Source organism: Bufo gargarizans, unplaced genomic scaffold (assembly GCF_014858855.1).
Source record: "Bufo gargarizans isolate SCDJY-AF-19 unplaced genomic scaffold, ASM1485885v1 original_scaffold_1937_pilon, whole genome shotgun sequence".
Taxonomy (NCBI): Eukaryota; Metazoa; Chordata; class Amphibia; order Anura; family Bufonidae; genus Bufo; species Bufo gargarizans.
In genome coordinates, this window is record NW_025334574.1 from 93,917 (window position 1) to 111,115 (window position 17,199).

At 40.8% G+C, this 17,199-nt stretch overlaps 1 pseudogene; it reads right to left on the reverse strand.

The window, feature by feature from the left end:
- Positions 1-16,809, reverse strand: part of LOC122923798 — a 68,745-nt pseudogene extending 51,936 nt beyond the window's left edge.
- Between the last annotated feature and the right edge of the window lie 390 nt (positions 16,810-17,199).

Genomic DNA, 17,199 nt, shown 5'->3' on the forward strand with positions numbered 1-17,199 from the left:
CTCTCTTTCCTCGTGTTCTAATTTTCTTTTTATCTTTGGGAAATACTGGGTGATCTGTACGTTTGGTTTTACAGGGGGGTGGGGGGGGGTATGTCCTTGTCCCTAAAAAAGAGACACTTTGTGTATTCGATTGTCTGGCGTGGTTTAGAAAGGGTACGAATGCATTGGAACCTGACGCAGTATTATCTATGACAGAAATATGTTCTTCGATTTCAATCAATGGGTAGTTTTGGGAGCTGGGAGTGGGGGAGAGGTGGATAGTGTAATCCAGAAGATTGCGTGTGTCGTATGGGTCCTGTGGGGGGGACCCTGCGTGGGATGTGTTGTGAAGATCAAGAAGGGTACCAAGGGGGGGGGGATCCTCTAATGGGGGATCCTATGGTAGTTATAGGTATGGGTGTGGGTGGGTTGTGGAGGGTACTGTGTGGTGTATCATGGTGGGATGCGTTATGCTTGGATTTGTATTCGAAGTACTTCGATTTTAGGGCTTTGAATCTTTCCAGAAAATCATCTGTCTCAGTGGTTTTAGTGTTTGGTATGTTACTAGAGGTAACAGTGTGGGTGTGGGTAGGATCCTTGATTTTGTTGCAATTCTCCTGACACGGTCTGGAGGTGTTTACGGGTTCGTCTGTCTTTGTTTTATTGATATGGGTGTTCTTATTGAACTGTGGATCGAACTCTGTCGTCCTATTGTGTGTGTAGCTTCTTTGTGTCATGTCCGTGTTCGTTTTCTTTGTGTATGTCTGGTTAATAAAGGACCTAGTTTTTTGGTTCCCTTCATATCTTCTGGTTTTATTGGTCTGCTCCCTTATTTTTCCCGGGTTTTTTGGGGGGTCTCCAGGTACTGATTCCTGTGGCGGGATATTGGATTTATTCTTATTACCAGGGTGGCGGTAGGTGTCGACAAAACCTATACACCAAAGGGAAATCTAACACACCACGAACGCAGAGCATTAGATGCCCTGAAAAAGAATGAAGAATTGATCATTCGACCTGCGGATAAGGGAGGGGGACTGGTCATACAGAATTATGATGACTACGAAAAAGAGGCACAAAATATTCTTAGTGATACCAACTACTATGAACCCATTTCATATGATCCATTCCCCGAAATCACAAAGAAACTAAATTCCCTCGTGAAGAATGCTTATGACAAAGGGTACATAAATAAAAAAGAACGCAATTTTCTGTTCCCCAAAACACCGTGCACCCCGTATTTTTATCACCTACCCAAAATCCACAAAAATATACAAAATCCACCCGGCAGACCCATCGTATCTAATACGAAATGCGCCACCAGTAACCTATCGCAGTTCATGGATATATATTTACAACCATACGTAAAGAAATTACCAAGCTACCTACATGATTCGAGCCAACTCATCCGAGAACTAAAACAAATAGAGTGGAAAGATACATATGGCCTACTCACTATGGATGTGACGGCGCTCTATTCCAATATTGAACACGACATAGGAATAGAATGCGTAAAAACAACATTACAAAAAGATGACACACTGACATCGGCCCAAATAGAATTTCTTCTGGAAAGCTTACGCTTCATTCTCCAGAACAATTACTTCATCTACCACAACACGGTCTACCATCAGCGTAAAGGAACCGCTATGGGTACGCGAGTAGCGCCGGCGTTCGCAAACCTATTTATGGGTGAATTTGAAGAAAAAATCATCACCCACCACCCGGCATGCCACAAACAGATCGTGTATTACAAAAGATATATCGATGACTTGTTCATTATCTGGAATGGGAATGAAGATTCAGCGAAAGTTTTCTGTAACTCCCTCAATAACACAAACTGGGGAATCTCCTTCACTCCAAATTACAATAAAACAGAGATAGAATTTCGGGATATCATTATCTCATGCCATAACAACCACCTAAGCACAAAAACATATTTCAAATCAGTGGACACCAATAGCTACATCCACTATTCCAGCTTCCACCACAAGAAGTGGCTTCAGAATATACCCTACAGCCAATGCAAAAGGATGAGACGTAACTGTACAAAAAATGAGGACTTCAGAACCCAGACCAAAATTCTTGAGAATAGGTTCCGTGATAAGGGCTACCCCAAAAAACTAGTTAAAGACGCTATAAAAAAGAGCAGCCTACAGACACAAGAGGAATGCCTATCGATCACCACCAAACAACAGGATCCTAATGAAATAGTCCGGTTCATTACACAATACAACACATCCAATAGACAGATACAAAAAATCTTGAAAAACCATTGGCATGTTCTTCGTCAAGATCCATATATAGCAAAATACCTACCCACCATACCGAAAATTACTTACAGATGAGCACCAACCATAAAAAATATACTAGCCCCAAGCAAACCCAAACAACACACCAAAACAATAAAAGTAGGCGAACCAAGCAGAGGGAAAGGGGAAGAAAAAGAAAAAGGGAGCTATAGGTGTGGAGCCAAGAACTGCCTATGTTGCAAAATCATCACGCACAAACAGACGTCCTTTCCTCCAACTGCAATGGCACATCATTCCCCATAAAACATCACCTCACCTGCCATTCTACCTATGTCATTTACCTCATCGAATGCAGATGCGGCCTGCAATACGTAGGCCGCACTACCCAAGCCCTTCACTGCCGGGTGAACCAACACAGGTACAATATCCACAAACAGTATTTGAAACATGGGGTGTCCAGACATTGTGCATCCACACCGGAAAAAGAAAAACATGAGATTAAAATCACCCCAATTGATTTCATACCGGAGAACCCTTTTAACCGTTTTGAAAAATTACAAAAAAGGGAAGTGTATTGGATGTATCAATTAGACACACTGAGCCCACGAGGCTTGAACGAAATCAATGAGACCATCTTATGATAAACAACATACATATATTGGCCAATACGTATCAAGTCCGCCTAGGCGCCCAGACAGACACCGATATACGACTTGTGTGCATATGTGTACTTCTATGCACGTATATATAGAGAGATACATATCTGTTTAATACCTCAGAGAACTAATAATATAGCGATTGAATTATGGGTAATATATACCACAACACCTATACAATACCTATAGACAGACCTAATCACGTATATATCATCCATACGCATCTATTAATTAATTATTATTTATTACTATTCCTATTATTATTAATATTATTTCTGCCATTATTAATTTTCCCCTATTAGCTATTACCCTACAGACCATATATTGAACTACAAGCCTGCCTTATTGTATTACATCCCCTATGCCTACAAATAAGGAATTAGTTAGAGATCTAGAGATCCATTACATTATAATTAGAGGTACATAATGACAGCTTTGAGATTACAGCGATAGTCATGAGTGTAATACCAACAGATGTTTCCAATTTCGTTTATATATATATTTTTTAACTTACTATGGACCCTGTATTGTTTAAGAGTTTCCTCTACTCCTTTAAATAGATTTTATCTACTTCCCCTAAAAAGACCATAGGTGGTCATAAAAAGGTTTTAAATAGTATCATCTATATTCCTATACCGCATGTAAGCGATTAACATAGGATGATAAATGTACCCCATAGCCGGGCGTTTTTTTAAATATCCCATCTACCACATATATTCAAATCATGCCAATCCTTGGGAATAAAGAATCGATAAGTCCCCAGAAGTGACCACACTAATGAATATGGAAGAACTAAATTAATATCAGCGCTATACCATATCGATCTGTGTCCGGGTCTGAGAGATCAGGCAGCGCTGAGGGTCACAGCATGCAGGAGAAGCCGGGAGATCCTGCTTGAACAATCTGAATACCCGACAGGCGCACGCTACATAGCTAAAGCGGGGAGCATGATATGCCCTCAGCTCTATGTGAAAGCATAATGTTCAGTGCGGTGCTGACCTAGTGCAGGGCCAGCAGCGTCGCGGCTGGTCTGAACGCACCACTAGAAGTATCATTACATGCAGCTATACAATGTATTAGTATCATTATATGTATTATTGAATGTACGATCGCAACAATGTAATATCACAGTGGACCAGACTGTGAAGCGCTTGACTCTGCGCTACCTAGTTTTGTATGCTGCAGAAATGATTGGACATTTAACAATAATTGCCACGGATCATTTGAGACACTGGCAATTAGGCTCATTATACTAAGCACGCCCACCCCACCCCCTGTACCTCCCCCTTTTTAACCCGCCAAAACAGCGTTTTAAATATCCTGATCACAAGTGTATGTTCATTCTGTATATTGTCCTGATGAAGGGGGCTCTTTGCCCCTGAAACGCGTTGACTATAATAAAAAGAATCCTATTCACTCCAAGGACTTATCTTCATGCCTGCAGCGCCGGACAGTGGTCTGATTTTTTAAAGGAATTCTGCATACCTATTTCCCTGGAACCATTTGGACAGGAAAAGACCCAGGCAGCAGCACGGCATCCCTCAATGCTGGTGGGGAATTATACCAGCTAAGGCACATCCAGCTGTTGTGACTGTTCACAACATAATCCGGTAAGCGAATTACGCACCATAACTGTATATCTCCTATAAGGCGGTACCACACATGAGGCGCTGTGTCTTTTTGTTTTTTCTCCTTATTCTGCCTTTAGAGATATGTTGGTGGTGAAGCAAAGGAAGTTCTTGAAGGTAACTTCTATAGAAAAGACGAAGAAGCCTACAAACAAGCTTGGGAAAAGTTGCATGCAAGATATGGTCATCCTTTCTTAGTACAAAGAGCTTTTAGAGAGAAACTGAAAAACTGGCCTAAAATAGGTCCTAAAGAACACTTCAAACTCCAAAAGTATGGTGACTTCCTGCAAGCATGCAGCAATACCATCCTACATGTACGAGGACTAAAAGTACTGAACGATTATCTAGAAAACCACAGGATTCTAAATAAGCTACCTGAAGAAGTAGCTTCTAGATGGAATCGCTATGTGACTGAACAGTTAGATCTAGGCAAGAATTTCCCAAGTTTGATAAAGTTCTCTGAGTTCGTCAATGAGTAAGCACGGATAGCATGTAATCCAGTAACATCATGTTACGTCTTAAAATCCTTAGATGAAAGGCCTGCAAGAGATCTAAGACGTGCAAGAGCATCTAGCTTTGCAACCAACACAGCAGCTAAAGGTCCAGATACCTATGAGAGCAAGTTTAAAGCCACTACTGGGATCAGTAGAGAGACAGAACCAACAAATCTTCAGACTACCTTCAAGTGTATGTTCTGCGGAGAGAACCACTCCATACATAAGTGCCAACAATTGAAGGCGAAGTCCCCAGAAGAAAAGAAAAAAATTGTGCTGAATAACCAACTGTGTTTCGGATGCCAAAGAAAAGGCCATGTTACTAAGGAGTGTAAAAAAAGGCCACATGCAGCATTTGCAAAGGATGCCATCCTACACCACTACATGAAGAATGTCCAAAGAAAGATAAATCCTCAATATCTAAAGATACCGAGTAAGGAAAGAAAGGATTGATATTCTCTTGCAGAGTGAGGGATGGAGAGAGCAATGGCACATCAATGGTTGTACCACTGTGCATTTCAAATCCTAAAAGGAGGAACAAGAAGGTATACGCCTATGCGCTACTGGATGCCCAGAGTGACGTCACCTTCTTTGATCAAGAAATCTGCAAGAAATTACAAGTGGCTACAGAACCAGTGAAGCTCAAACTCACCACAATGACGGGGAGATACACATTAGTGAACAGTCAAAGGACTGAGAGTTAGAGGACTTCACTCAAACTGCACATTAGAGCTACCTCCAGCTTATAAAAAAGAAGATATACCTTTAGATCGAGATCGCATACCTACCTGTGAAACAGCCAATGAATGGGAGCACCTGTCATATCTCATGAAATGTCCCCGCTGAAGGAGTTTGGTGTTGGGCTGTTGATAGGCTATGATTGTCCCGAAGCCTTGGTACCACGAAAGGTAATCACAGGAGGAAAGGGTGAACCCTATGCTGTTCAAACTGATCTAGGATGGGGTGTTGTTGGAGGAAAATAGTAGATCGCAAACTCAAGACAGGTGACAAGATTGCGTCATCGAATATCTGTCCAAGACTTGCCAACTGTAAGTCCAGCAAAAGTAATTAAGATCCTTGAATCCGACTTTGCAGACATAAGTTCTGAAGAAAAGAGTGTATCTCAAGAAGACATAAACTTCGTACATACTCTAGAAGAAAGTATTCAGCAGAATCAAGAACGACCTTGTCTGCCAAATAACAGAAATCTTGCCCTAGCAAGATTGAAATGTTTGAAGAAAAAGATGGGAAGAGATCCCAAATTCAAGCAGGATTATTTGAAATATATGGAAGGCATCCTCGAAGAAGGACATGCAGGGAAAGTTAATAACAAACCTAAAGGAGAAGTGTGGTACATCCCACATCAAGGTGTTTACCACTCAAAAAAACCAGATAAGATTAGAGTAGTATTTGATTGCTCAGCAAAGTAAATGGTGTTGCATCTATTAAAAGGACCAGATCTTACAAACGCTCTGCCTGGAGTACTTTGTAGATTCAGAAAGTATCCCATAGCGGTCATGTGTGACGTTGAAAAGATGTTCCACCAGTTTCATGTGAAAAATGAAGATAGAGACTTCTTGAGGTTTCTATGGTGGGAGGACTGAGATACAGATACAGAGCCAGCAGAATACAGAATGAAAGTATACTTGTTTGGAGCAGCATCATCACCAGGTTGCACCAATTATGGTATGAAGTACCTGGCTAATCAGAATGAAAAGGATTGCCCATCAGCAGCAAATTTTATGAAGAAAAACTTTTATGTAGATGATGGTCTCATAAGTCTAGAGTCTACAGAATCTGGAATCAAACTAGTGAAAGAAAGCCAAGAGTTATGCGCAAGAGGAAACCTGTGCCTTCACAAATTCAACTCAAACAACAGAGAGGTAGTGGAATCCATCAGTGACTCTGAACGTGCAGCAACAATGAAGAATGTAGATCTTAAAGGGCTTCTGTCACCCCCCAAACACCAATTTTCAGTTTTTGACTTAATATATTTGCTAATGTAAGCAGATTCCATATATACCTCTCTTACCTCGGGCTGTGCAGTAATTTCAGTAAAAAACTTACTTTTGTGATATGTAAATTTCTTCACTACCAGCAAGTTGGGCGGACTTGCTAGTAGCCGCCGCATCCTCTGTCTGAAAAAACACCCCCCTCCTCCACTTGATTGACAGGGCCAGCGAGCGCTCTCATCCTCCAGCTGAAGCCCTTTAATTATGATCATCTTCCAGTTCAGAACATACTTGGATTGGGATGGAATGTAGAGAACGACAAGTTCTTCTTTGAAGTATCTATTGAAGAGAAAGTTGCAACTAGACAAACCATTCTTTCCGCAGTGGCTTCTATATTTGATCCATTGGGATTCTTGGCCCCAGTAATCCTCAGAGCAAAAGAAATACTGTAAGAATTATGCAGACAGAAGTTGGGATGGGATGAGCCCATACCTGAAAATTTGAGGCCAAGGTGGGAGAATTGGATAAGAGACTTGCAAAACTTGAGAGAAGTTCGGATACCCAGATGTTTTGTACCTCATGATTTCGGAAAGTACAAGAAAATAGAACTTCATCATTTTTCAGATACCAGTAGTTATGGTCAGTGCTCCTACATCAGAGTAATAGGAGAAGAAAAGATACACTGTGCCCTGGTTATGGGGAAGGCCAGAGTTGCACATACCAGTATTCAGACAATACCAAGACTTGAACTGACAGCAGCCGTAGTTTTATCATCAGTAAGCACGTTTCTGAGAAAAGAATTGGAATTGAAAATAGATGAAGAATATTTTTGGACAGACTGACAAGTTGTCCTAGGAATACATAAACAACAAAGCTCAAAGATTCCATATCTTTGTCACCGACAGAGTTCAGAAAATTTGGGAATTAACAAATCCAGAACATTGGCATCACATTGACACAAAGCATAACCCAGCAGATCATGCTTCAAGAGGCCTGAATGTAACAGAATTGAAAAATTCTAATTGGTTCACAGGTCGGGAAAAGGAAATCAGGTCCAGTAAAGGCTACACAGAATTGTCTATGGGTTATCCAGAAGTAAAAGTTGTTACAAACATTGAGCACTGCTGCCAAGTGTCAAGATGACATACTTGAAAGACTAGCCAGTTGTTCAAAATGGAATACATTCATAAACGTAGTAGCTGGAATTCAAAGTTTGGCAACGGGAATCAGAAAGAAGGAATTGTTGAATGTAGAAGAAAGAATGAAAGCTGAAGAAACAGTAATAAGACTCATTCAACAGAGATTCTACAGTGAAGAGTTGAAGATACTTAGTCAAGAACCTAAAAGGCTTCCAAACAACCACCCATTGTACAAGCTTAATCTTGTTCTGCAGGATGGTATACTGAAGGTCAGAGGGAGACTGGAAAATGCATTGTCACCTAGCAGAGTGAAGCATCCAGCAATTCTACCCCAAAACTCTACCTTTACAAGATTGATTATTGATCACTACCACAACATATCCTTGCATCAAGGAAGAAGCTTTACCCAAAGCTGTTTGAGAGATGGTGAAAGGAAGCAAAGTTATAGCAAAGTATATAAATAAATGTGTAGTCTGCAGAAAGGTGCGTAGACCTACCGAAGAACAAAGAATGGCAGCTTCGGCAGATCGTGTAAACCCATCACCACCATTTCTTTATAGCGGAATGGATTGCTTTGGCCTATTCATCACCAAGCAAAACCACAAGGAGTACAAGAGATATGGACTAATATTTATATGTCTAAGTTCCAGAGCGATTCACCTGGAAATGTTAGAAGATATGTCAACTGACACATTTATCAATGCCTTGAGATGTTTCATAGGCATTAGAGGTACCGTCAGAGAGATTAGATCTGACCAAGGATCAAATTTTTTGGGAGCAAAGAATGAATTGAGGAAAGCTCTAAAAGAAATTGATGAAAAAAAGTAACTGAGTATTTGTTAGAAAAACAGTGTAATTTTCATATGAATGCTCCACGTGCAAGCCATACAGGAGTTTGGAAAAGACAAATCAGAACTGTGAGAAATGTGTTAAGTTCAGTGTTGAACGCCGGAAGAATAGATGATGCTTCACTTAGGATCCTATTCTATGAAGTAATGTCTATTGTTAACAGATGTCCACTTACAGTTGATAACATCAACGATCCAACAAGTTTGGACCTTTTAACTCCCAACCATCTACTTCCCCTTAAGTCTGATTGCATACAGCCACCGACTGGCAAGATCACCAAAGAGAATTTATATGCCAGAAAAAGATGGGGAAGAGTTCAATATCTATCAGAACAGTTTTGGAATAGATGGAGGAAAGAGTACTTAGCCAATCTTATGCTAAGAAGTAAATGGCAAACACCCAGAAGAAATGTCCAAGTTGGTGACATAGTGTTAGTGAAAAAAGAAGATTTACCTAGAAGTCAATGTAAATTGGCCAAATTTCTAGAAGTTCAAAAGGATGAAGACAAACTAGTAAGAAGAGTGTTGTTACAAATAGGAGACTCCAAACTTGACAAAAAAGGAAAACAGCTCACTACTCCACTCAAGTTGGAACGTCCTATACAGAAGTTAATTGTTCTACTTGAGAGTGATAAAAGACACTTGGAAGTTGAGAACCTGATGGAAAATTCCTCAAATTCATGTTCAAGTCCTACCACTAAGAACATAGAATTATAGGCAATTTTCATGGGAGTGTAGCTGGCCAGCTAAGACCTGTCCTAGGTTGCTACTATAGCTTATATGTATATACAGCTAAACCTGCCAATAGCCTTAATACAGTTCCTATGTTTATGTGTTAAAGACAAAAGCAGAGTTATTTACTGTGACACCATGTTTTGGATGTCATATTACTGTTATAGTTTGTGTTTACAGAAGCAGAAAAAGATAATATGCCTTTAAGATTCATTTTGTAATGTAAGGTAAGCTGTGACACAGCAGAAACAACAGAAAGCATTGTGTTAATCTGTTGTTACTGGGCAGAAGTCTAGACCAATCACAGCCAGCTTCTCACAGAGCAAGAGTTTTCACCAATCACAGCCAGCCTCACACACAGCCTGTCTGGAAATTCCCCCAGCTCCTGCTGCTAGAAATATTATTCACTCCACTGAGAGCTGAGTTTTATGGGAACAAGAGGCCAATATAGGTATTTAAAACAAGTTATATAATGTTCATATTGTTAGTATTGTGTTTAGAACTGTATACTGAACTAGATATATATGTGTTTACTTACAGTTCCACCAATTGCAAACTACAAAGTTCACATACAAATTCAAATTCCATATTGCAATCTAAACTACAATTACAACCATACCAGATCATACTCAACCAATCTGCAAATAGGCACTGTTAACTGCATACTTCAAGTGAACTATTAGTAAGACCTCAGATATACCTCTCAGAGAGATCATAAAATGCTTAAATAACTTAAAGTGAGAGTACAGACACTCAAGAGAGAAGTATATCCACCGTTTTATGTTAAATGACAAGATTGAACAGTTGAACCACCATCTTATGCATACCGCCATTTTGTGATATCTTTTCAACACGTGTTATGTACGTGGACTATCTGCTGTGGAAGCAGCAGTGTTATATATGAAGAAAAGTTGAAGTTAATAAAGAAGTTATTTGAAGCATCTTTAAACCTACTGTTTCCATAGAACAGCGCTAGAGGAATTACAGAGTAATAGACAGTATAAGACTAAAATTCAGAGATACCAAAATTCTTCTAATGCCACAGCGTAAAATGCACTTTATAGTGCTGCGCCTGCCACAGATACTGCACCTTTAAAAGTTGGCTTGTATTGCAAACAGGGGGCACAATGGGCTGTTGAGGTCACTGGTCTTGATCAGGCTGCACAGGTTCCATACTAATGTGGAGTCAGACTATTTAATAGAGTGCTTTGGCATGTCTCGGGAAGTAGAGTGTGTGAAATTATGGAGTACAAGGGACCCATCAAAGGATCGCTTCAATGCACCCCTCTTTGGTATAATTCCAATCTACAGTCTTTAGATGAAATTGCCGAAGATCAGTTTTGGCAATAAAAATTTTATATGTTACATAGGTGGTGAAGAATAGAGAGATATTATCATTTTCAGAGTTAGCATGAAGGGAGACTTTGAATTATTTGTTGTGGTTTAGATATTTTTAGTTGCGATCGGCACTTTCTAGTGTAAAGGATAGATCATGTTTTAAGATAGATACTTCCACTTTTGTGAATGATTTAATAGTGAATTTAGAACGGAGAGTTAAGATTGCAGATATTTATAAATTATTACTTAAGGCAATATTTATTAAAATACAATCACCAGGACAAAGGGCCTGGCGATTTGAGTATACAACTGTTCAATAAGAGGGATGGGGAAATATTTTTTTGAATTTAAGTTTTATATCTCACAATTTTAATCACATTTCGGTACAATTTAATATTTTGCATAGATTATATGTTACGCCTTTATGGCTTAATAAATATGGGTTAAGGGATAGTTCTAAGTGTCCACGGTGTGATCTATGTGGTGCAGATTTTCTACATATGCCTTGGTCTTGTCCAAAACTAAAAGAATACTGGAGTGCTATTAATAATTTTCTTACGTATAAATTGAGATTGCAGATTCTTTGGACGGTAGAATGTTGGATACTGAGTGATGTTTCTAAGTTAAGTACCCATAAATATAAGAAGATTCTATTGGGCAGAATACTGTTTCTGGCTAGATTTCTGATTGCACGGGCCTGGTTTCCACGATATGTTTCAGAGCTGAATACATGGATAAACTTGGTTAATAAGGTAAAAAAGTTATGAAAATATTCTTTACAAGCAAAGAAACACTCATGAGAAGTGGATGAAGATATGGGAGGCTTGGAGGTGTTAAACCTCCCCCCTTCATTTCTGTGTCTGACTTTTTTTTTTACTTTACCCCGCCATCCTTTCTTCTCCCCCTTTTTTTTTAGTTTTTTTTCTTTTCCTCTCCTTCTTTTTTCTGTAAGTGATAGAGGGATTCGAGAGGCATCGCAAGGGTAGGAGGGGGGGGGGGGGGTTGTAGCTAGGTGGTATAGAGGGGGGGAATAAAAAAATGAAGTGCTTTGGCATGTCTCGAGGAGTAGAGTCTGTGAAATTATGGAGTACAAGGGACCCATCAGGGGAAAGATAAATAGTGTATTGAACTAGCACTAACATCTGAGGAGTTGGGCCCTGCCTGCAGTCATTAAGAACCCTGTGGAGTGATTGCAGACCACTTCCAACATCTTAAAGGGGTTGTCCTGGAAAAAATAATAATGACATCCTCAGGATAGGTCATCATTATCACAGCTGTAAGAGGGTAAAATGGCCACCATTGCTTAAATATGGTTTCTAATTCTGTTGATGTGAGTTTTTACTTGTTAGAGTTATCATTGAGCAGTTTTGCCACAAGAGGCTGCTGTTTCCCCACACAGTTAAGTTTTGCTAAGTATTTGAATATGCATAGGAGGTGGAGATTATGGTGGAGATGATGACTCATGCTGCTGCTGTGAAGAAGCAGGAAATGGTGAGCTGAGCAGACATGTCTGGGCAGAGACTGGAAGACAGCATTGTGTGCCCTCCTCGCGTCAGTGGGACTTGGAGTGGCCAGGGTCACTGTTGGAAGTGACTGATGGCTGTCAGCGATCCAGATGGCATCCAGGAGAGAGAGAGAGGACTGGTTCCCAGAAGGCTGAAAGAGCCATGCAATGGTCGGGGCTGCCATAAGAGGTGAAGTTACTTAGCTTGGAGAAGAATCAGTCCGTCATTTTATGAGCTGTCTGAGAGAACTGTGTGGATCCAGATTCTGTTCCTAGGGAGGAGCATCGGCGTCAGGAAGCTGATCAGAACAGAGGGTCAAAGTTACAGGTCCTGCAGGATCACATGTTGTGGCATGGGCATGCTGTTCGGTTTGGAGCAACCAGCGGATACAGTATATACACAGGTCAGTGACTCAGTGGCACGCTATTGACTTGTAGGCCAATTGTCGTGTGTGCCATCGGTCAGGTCTGTTCCCCTGCGGCTCAGTATCAACTTGCAGGATCTGCTGTGTTCGCCGCCATGTTAGGGTTGAACAGTGACTCTGAGCCTGGAGTATAGGGTATCTTGTATACTTCTATATTGCTGTGTTTGTTACTACTGGTATTGCTGTGTTTATTACTACTGTTAGTAAAATTTCTGTTTTTGCACAAATGCTGGTGTCTGTGTCGCTTTTCCTGTCTGTGACTTCGCTGTATCCTGAGGAGCCCTACGTGGTTCACGGTCTTACACATCAGTGGGGGTACAAGTCCTGGTATCCCCTATGATCAGATATTTCAGGGAGCTGCTGTGCTAACCGGAGCCCTAGTGAGAGATTCAGGCTCCCGGCAGCTTTTCAAGGACAGATCCTCTATAATCTCGGACCAGACTGCTGTATCACTGTGATCAGCCAGGGATAATTTTTCACCAGAGAAGGCATTGTGCATACTGAAGGCAGGTCAAAGTCATGTCATCCCTGCTTGAAAGTACAACCAGAGACAGTGTAAAGTCATGGTGGCCATTTGAATACTAAATACCGTGAGTTGCTCTGTGAGTTCTTAAGTAATGTGTGCCAATGCTTGTAACTTCCAAGATGTGTGCCTAATTGAGACTGTAACTGCCAAGCTTAGTGCCTTTATATGTAACTATTATGCTGTAGCTGCAGTAAAATGCTGTACCTTTAAATAATACTGTGTATAACTTGATTACTATGCTAGCCTTGAGAGGGGAATCAAGATAAGGTAAAGGGCTACACAGTAAAAACTGACCTTCTTACTAGGAAATACACTTGTCCACAGAATTTCTCTGTCTGAAACATTTTCTGCATGTTCTTAGAGCAATTGTTCTTGCAGAGAACACAGGTCTCAGTTTCCCTCTGATCTCTTTTATGTGTTTCTGCAGCCTGTTGGCTTACAGCCAGACACAGGAATGCGAGGAGGAGGAGGATAATGGCCGAGCTGTTGGGGCACATGTAAGAATTCACAACACTATCAATCAAGAAACATGACTGATAAATTCAATGAAGAGGGATGGTGGTTTTTAATTGGTAGATTGGTGCATACCCTATAGAGTTTATACTTCTTTCATAGGAACACAGTAAACTTGGATTGTTCTGTTTCTTCATCCTACCTTCCTTTCCAATGGTTGAATTTGATAGATGTAGTGTATGCAAATGGAATTAAATATATAAATGTGTAGTGCACTTTGGATTTGGTGGAAATTATCACCTGAAGATAGATCATAATGGTTAAAAAAATGACCAGTAAAACTATGGGATACACACATTGATTAATTTCCTGAAAATAGATGGAATCTATTAACAAATATCTAAATTGTATGGATGGCTTCAAGCAACCAAGTAGAGTTTGCTGACTAGATCTCTATATAGGACAACCTCTCATCCTAATAGAACATATGCCATTTTATACCAGAATTGTTTCCTGAAACTTCCACTTTCATAGCTCTCACCGTATCTTTCAGCCAACCTGGCTGTTATTGGCAAAGGTCCACGATCACTGAATCGATGGGAATAATTTATGAGGGCATTTTTAACCACTGAATATCCACAGAGTACAACCACAGGTGTATTGCCGAGCCAAACAGTGAAGACTGGACCATATTGCTTGCAGAGCTGGAAGAGAAAAGCAATATGTAAGGTTGCATCGGATGTCAAAAAGGCAGACAACACAATACATGCAACATGTAACACAATACATGCAAAGCAAAACTAAGGCTACTTTCACACTTGCGGCAGAGTGATCTGGCAAGCAGTTCAGTCACCGGAACTGCCTGCCGGATCCGGCAAAACGTATGCCAACTGATGGCATTTGTAAGACTGATCAGGATCCTGATCAGTCTGAAAAATGCCTGATGAGTCTGAAAAATGCATTGAAATGCCGGATAGGTCTTTCTGGTGTCATCCGGAAAAACAGATACGGCATTTATTTTTTTCACCTTTTTTTCAGTCTGTACGTGGATCCGGCATTTTGGTATGCACAGACTAGAAGGACGGATGCGGCATTCCGGTATTTTGAATGCCGGATCTGGCACTATGGAAAAAATGCCATAGAGGATGGAACTCTATGCTGGAAAAGAAAAACGCAAGTTTGAAAGTACCCTAAGCTACTCCCTGTAAGTGAAACCACACCCCTTTATGATACACCATCCAAAATGAGGTACTACTTTCGCGCAATATGTCAGTCACAGTCACCAACCTAATATACTGTAGCCGCAGAAGATACGTTTTGTTGTAAATAGCATTGAGGGTGTTACAGATCAGTGAGTGTGAATTGCATTGTGCCAACTAATTGTATTGGTTTTGGATTCAGCCTTAAGTGTGTTATTATGGCGCTCCCCTCGTATTCACTCTTTAACCCCTATACAGGGATCTGGACTTTGATGCAGGTTAGCAACCAGAGCGCTACCTCCTGGGATAGTCCCAGTAGAGTTTGCAGCTGATTGACTGAGATCAGGAAAACTACTGCAAGCATCAAGGGCTCTAGGTTCAGAAAACGCTCAAAAAAACTTACCAAAAACCACAGGTACAGTCACATACTGATTATGGGGGTTTTGGCAAACCTTGAACTGAAAGCTGAACTGTGAGGCCAGGAGTGCACAGGTGGGAAGCGAACACAGACTGGATAATGCAGGTAAGATGCAAGAGAATCGGTGAAGCACCTTTTTTGGTCACAGAGAACCTTAGGCTCAGGCACCCTCTGCCTAGAGAGGATGCCCTACATACTCAGGGGCACTCATCCATTGGCTGGGGAAGGATTTGTGCTCTGGTCCTTTAAGAAGTCACAGATGAGCATGCCTGCAGGAATAGAGACTGGTGAAATGGAGACACCAGCTTGCAGAGGATGCTGGGCAGCATAGTAAGTAGGAGGGTAGTGGCAGGCATGGACCATTGACCTAACAGTGGACAACTAGTGAGATAAATTTTAGTTGTTAAAGATGCCGCATATCCCTATCTGCACTGCACTTGCATCATCAGAACACAGATACAGTTGAACACAATGGAAAAACTGCGAGCTGCTTCATTTGTGAACAGTTAAATCCTTTTTGCTCCTGTTTCACCTGTGTCTTCCTGATTTCTTCCACCATCACAATTCGGACCAGACATGGCCAAATGACCCCTTTTAGCATGGACTGACCCCTAAGAATACTATACCTGCCCATAGCTTGTGTCTGGTATTAAAGGGAAAGGGGGCTGAGATACTATACCGCACAGTAGTGCCTTCCGATTTATACGATTGGAAGAGTGTAGCCAAGACCATGGTCACTTATATTTTTTGCATTGCCTAATTAGTGTAGACAGTACTCATCAGTACTAATGTAAAGGCTCCCTAGTGAATGATTAGAATGTTAGCCTCTAAAGTTCACTTTATTTGGCAAATAAAGGTTCCAATTGTCCCAAGTGTCCCCAACCATATAGCGGCATACATCATCTTATCTTCAGTTATATGCAGAGTATTTTGTTTTGATGGTGACAGATTTGATAATCCGTGCATGGTATGGCTCAGGGCCACCACAGAACTTCATAATACCCTTCATACAAAATGACATCTACTTGTTTTATGTTCTACCAAGATGAGAATATACAACAACCCACCTATAAAAATATAATAAGATGCAAGTCGGGTTACCTTGAGGTAAGACTCATAAAGTAAAAAACTTCCTTGAAACAGGTTCCCCACAAATGGCAGAGGGGTCGGTCCAGGAGGCAAAGAGAGACGTCTTCTGTGCATCCTCCATGTAAAAATTAGAAGAAAGATGAGAACGAAGAGACCCAGATACAATGCGGGTGCCTCCATGTTCTGTAACACAATGTACAGAAATAATGTTTTTTTACTAAGTTCTTGGAGTCTAACAATTATTAACGTCCTGTAAAAGTTGCTCAGTTGTTAAATTTTAACTAATGGAAAAAAAGACCATTTACATAACTTTTGGCCTAAGTTATCAGCTTGACCTGCCATGAGACATTTCAATGATACAAGTGTGATGCTTCCCCATGTTTACAGTGGTGATCAGGGTGGACAGCTGTGAGCCAAACAAGTTTTATATGTATGGTCAAACACATTCACGTCTTCAATGGCACATTTGGCCTAGGGGTTTATCATGGATTTTACATGTCAAAGGGATCTGCTGCAAGCCCCAGAGAAGCAAGATGGAGGGTGGAAGTGATAGTGGCTCTGGCTGGAACA